Source organism: Saccopteryx leptura, chromosome X (assembly GCF_036850995.1).
Source record: "Saccopteryx leptura isolate mSacLep1 chromosome X, mSacLep1_pri_phased_curated, whole genome shotgun sequence".
Classification (NCBI taxonomy): domain Eukaryota; kingdom Metazoa; phylum Chordata; class Mammalia; order Chiroptera; family Emballonuridae; genus Saccopteryx; species Saccopteryx leptura.
In genome coordinates, this window is record NC_089516.1 from 95,209,573 (window position 1) to 95,214,899 (window position 5,327).

The 5,327-nt window shown below is 33.0% G+C and overlaps 1 non-coding gene across 1 annotated transcript; it reads left to right on the top strand.

Moving 5' to 3' along the window:
* Positions 1-3,402: 3,402 nt before the first annotated feature.
* Positions 3,403-3,507, top strand: LOC136386684 (small nucleolar RNA U13). Its single transcript, XR_010748031.1, has one exon. It is a non-coding gene; the product is annotated as a small nucleolar RNA U13 (small nucleolar RNA).
* Positions 3,508-5,327: the final 1,820 nt, after the last annotated feature.

The following is a 5,327-nucleotide window of genomic DNA, read 5'->3' on the forward strand; positions in this document are numbered from 1 at the left end:
GATACTGTATGTTTGACTTGGAAACCTTTGCTTTCAAGTGCATTTCTTAAATAACCTTATCTAAGTGGAATGTTTCTCATAATGGCCTTTTAAGTCTAGGTTGCCTTACTAAGATTTAGCCATTGTGTATATATCTTCAGTTTCCAGGAACATAGTTCTGAAATATAAATTAAGCAGTTGTGCCAGGAGTTGGCACCCTAAATTTTTTAAAGATTTATTTAGGAAATTAAATTTAATTGGATGACATTGATCAATAAGAGTATATAGGTTTTAAATAAACATTTCTATAGCATTTGAACTGTTGATTGTGTTGTGTGCCCATCACCCAAAGTCAAACCCTTGTTTGTCACCATCTATTTGTCCTTCTTCACTCTCCTCCTCTTCAATCTTCTCCTCCTCCAATCCCCTTCCCCTGGTAACCACTTCACTTTTACCTATGTCCATGAGTCTTAGTTTTATATCTCACCTATGTGTGAAATCATATAATTCTTAACTTTCTTGTGATTTACTTATTCATAGCTCTGAAATACAAAATAAGCAGTTGTGCCAGGAGTTGGCACACTCAATTTTGAAACTTGAGGATCTCGTTTTCTCAGCTAAGTTTTGGGTCTGTCAGAGCCAAATTAATACCAAGTGGTATTTGCCACTGGGTTGAGAGTTGTGTGATGCTTTATAGAGTAACTCTTTACGTGGAAAATTTCTTGAGGTTGGCATGTGACCTTACGCCAATCCATTCCTTTCAGTGACCAATATATCCTTGTAAATGGGTCTTCAGTGTTAAGTGCCAAACACTGAAACACCTTTTTAGTGCTCCATTTATGCCCAGCATTTTTTCAGCTTTCAAAGTACCCTTCGCATGTGCATATTGAAAGAAATCAACAGTAATTGAGGAAACAGAACTATACACACCAGCAGCAATGAAAGAGATGGTATTGTGAACTGGCTAAGAGAAGGCTGTTGATGTACACCACTAGCAATTACCAAAGTGAAACTGTGAACTAGACCAGCAGACCCCAACAAATAAGGACTGCAGTCTAGGCAAAGGCTAGAGACTTTGGTACTGAGTGGAATTTGTCTGTCAGTTTATGATTTGCTAAATTTTGGATTAAGAGTTTAGGGCCGGTGTTTCTGTAAACAATCATGTTAGTCTAGACTGATATATAAACCTTAGACTGGGAAATCTAAGCCCCAATTCGATTGGCAGCTTGATGCAGAGAGAGCAGAGCTCATAACCAAGAGGAACCTATCTGCAACTCTTGGAAATAGCAAAAAAGACAAAAAATTCAAAGGGTTTGTGGGTACTCGAATATTTTATATTCATTTTAAAAAAAGAAACTTAAAATAATCAATGCACAAAATAGCATTGCATTAAAGGAATAAAAAAACTAAATTATATGTTATAAAACCTACAAAATGTGTAAAATTTTAGGAAATAGAAATAAAAGTTGAGACTATCAAGAGAGGCTTCAACATAGTGCTGGATTTGAATATTGGATGGAAATGACATGGACAGGTTAAGAGAAATAAAGGACACTCAAGTAAAAGCATAGAGGTGATAGTAAGAAGTTTATATGCAGAGGTCTATGAGAAGACAATGAACTACTGTACTTGTACAATTTTTTAAATGAGAAATAGAAAGAAATATTCAATAGATAGCATAAGAACAAATACCAGATGTCAGTGTTTCTATGGTAGCTTGCCTTTTGCACACTGGGATATTTATTTTTCAGAGGTAAATAAAACTGTTAAGGACAACACTCTTGGACAAAATCTTTCCAAAGCTCTGAGGAAAATAACATTATTTTACACCAAAAGAGTTCTCATCTATCACTATGGAAAAAACTTACAAAAAAATAGTTAATATAAAATTCATGAAGTAGTTTGAGAAGTTCTGATTCTGGCTAAGATGGAGTAAGGAGATTTTACCCTGTTATTTCCTATGAATGTAGCTATAAAGCATGGGAATATTCTTGAAGTACTTTTTTAGGAACATTGAACAATAAGTATAAGGTAGTTAGAGGAGAAAAAATAGAATTTGAAGTACTGAAATAATGATATGTTACTATATTTTTTGCCTCCAGTAATTCCAGCCTAGACTCAATATACCCTGAAAACCTAAAAATGAATTTATGAGGAAAATAGAGATCTAGGTAAAGTTCTCTACTTCTGGATCAACATAGAGAGTATGGAAAATCCTCTGTTTTTTCTTTAATTCATTCTCTTACTTAAGTCTCTATTCCTTTAGACACAATTAAATCAAAATGAATCACTGAGTTAAATGTTAAACATAAAAACTATAAAACTTTTAGAATAAATGTAAGATAACCTTTGGTAGCTAGTGCTAAGCGATGAGTCCTTAGAGTTGACACCAATGAACAGTCAATAAAAAGAAAAATCAATATATAAGACTGGATCAAATTTAACAAAGTCACTCTGTGAGAGATACTATAAGGACACTAAAAATATATGACACACAGTGGCAGAAAATATTTGCAAACCACTAATCAGATGATGGCCTACCATGTACAACATATAAAGAACTCTAAAAACTTAACTTTTATAATATGAGAATCACATTAGAAAATTGACAAAATAAATGAACAAATTTTTTACTAAACAGCAGATTTAAAACTATCAATAAGTACATGAAAAGATGTTTAACATCGTTAGCCACTAGAAATGCAAATTAAAATCACAAAGAGATATCACCACACATCTATCAGAATAGCTAAGATAAAAAAATATATTGACAACATTAAATGCTGGTGAGAAGTCAAAGAAATAAGATCATTCATACATTGCTGTTGGGAATGTGCAATCATATGGTCATTGAGAAATAGTTTGAACATTTCTTATAAAGCTAAATATACACTTACGTTTTGACTCAGCAGTTACTATATATATATATATATATATATATATATTCATTTTAGAGAGGAGAGACAGAGAGAGAGAGGGAGAGAGAGAGAGAGAGAGAGAGAGAAGGGGGGAGAAGCAGGAAGCATCAACTCCCATATGTGCCTTGACCAGGCAAGCCCAGGGATTTGAATTGGTGACCTCAAAATTTCAGGTTGACACTTTATCCACTGTGCCACTACATGTCAGATGAGCAGTTGCAATTTTGAATGTTTATCTCAGAAAAATAAAAATTTATGTTTAAATGAAAAACTCTATGTGATTTTTTTTATAGCAGCTATATTTGTAATGGGCAAAACAGTAACACCAATGTCCTTCAACCAGTGAACTGGTAAAAAAAAACCAAAACCTGACACCCCCATATGTTGAAATTCATTTCAGTGTTTAAGAAAAGAATGAATGATTGATATACATAATCAATCATGGATGAAACTTTAGGGTATTATGCTGAGTGAAAGAAGCTAGTCCTAAAAAGTTACATACAAAAAAGATATGTAGTTAATAAGTGTGATGATTTGGGTGTTCATACTCTTGTGTGACATGGGCCTCCCTCAAACATTGTTACAACATCAACACATTACCCATTTGAGATGAAAAAAAAAGATGCATAATATATGATTATTATAGCATATATGTATGCTATATATATTACATATATATGACATTTATTTATTTAAAAATTTCTTAAGTAAAAGGAAAGGGGATAGAAAGACAGATTCCCTCATATGCTCTGACCAGGATCAACCTGGCTACCTCTTATCTGGACCCAATGCTTGAATCAACAGAATTCTCCTCAGCACCTGGGGCAAATGCATTTGAACCAACCGAGCCAATGGCTGCATGAGAGGAAGAGAGAGAGATGAGGGAGAGGGAGGAGGAGAGAAGTACATGGTTGCTTCTCATATGTGCCCTGACTGGGGATTGAACTTAAGACTTTTGCATGTAGGGCTGAGGCTCTATCCACTTAGCCAACCAGCCAGGGCTATTTATTTATTTTAAAATTAAATTTATTGGAGTGACATTGGTTAATAAGTTTATGTAAATTTTGTGTGTATAATTCTATAATACATTATCTGTATATTGCATTTTGTGGTTACCACTCAAAGTTAAATCTTCTTTCATCACCATCTATTTCATCCCTCCCCTTTACCTTTTACTAATGCCCCACACTTCCAGATGATGCGGTACATATATGTGATGGAATACTACTCAGCCATAAGAAAAGATGTGATATTGCCATTTGGAATATCATGAATGGATCTTGAGCATATCATGCTAAGCAAAATATGCCAGACAGAAAAAGTTAAGAACCATGTGAATTATATCTGTGGGATATATTTAACATTTTCAAATAACATAATTAGAGCAATGGAGAATTGACTAGTGGTATCCAGTCATTAAGGAAAGCAAGAAAGGATGGGTATGACTATAAAAAAAAGCCTTGTAGTGATGGTAAAGTTCTATATTGTATTTATGGTAATGGTTACATGAAGCTACACATGTGATAAAATTTCATCCAGTTACACATACACAAGCACTCACATGAAAATAAGTACATATATACTAAGTAAATAAATTACTTTGATTATTCCAGTATCAGTATTCTGGTTTTGATATTGTACTATAGTTACACAAAATTTTAACATTGGGGAATATTGAGTGAAGAAGGCACAAGACCTCTCTGAATTCCTTTGCAACTTCCTGCAAATCTATATTTTTTTCAAATAAAAGTAAAATCAAAGATTACATATTATATGATACTATTTATATAACATTCACAAAACGACAAATGTATAATGATACAGAACAAATCAGTGGTTGTTAGAGCATAGGGTTGAGGAGAAAGTGAGATTGTATGAAGAAATTATACAAAGAAAATTTTGGGGAGTAATGAAAGTTGTTAAAAATTATAACGGTAGTTACCCAAATCTAGACATATATTAAACTTCAGAGAACAATACTCTCTGAAATATTCCATTTTACTCCATGATAAAAAATAAAACCAACAAAAATTACTTTTGAAGAATATAATGCAGAAGAAATATTTTGTTTTTGTCTAAGCCTAAAAATTCAATATCAAACTTATACTCCCCATCCTACCAATCCAAAGAAAATTCACCTCTATGACGTACTTAAAGTTACTTGAGTAGATATATTTTACAAACACTCTGGTAGGAAGAATGAAATTGAATAGTACCTGGAGTAATATTCCAATTCCATCAGTTTGTGAAAGACAATTTGTCATTGCCTTGTTATCTCATCTGTAGCATTGGGATAATAATAATATCTAACTCATAGGGTTATAATAGAAAAAGTGGTGTTAATTTGTGCCTAAAACTGTACTTGACACATACTAGAACCCAATAATTAATAACTGTTATTATTCTGGGCACAGATGTTGTGTTTGTGTG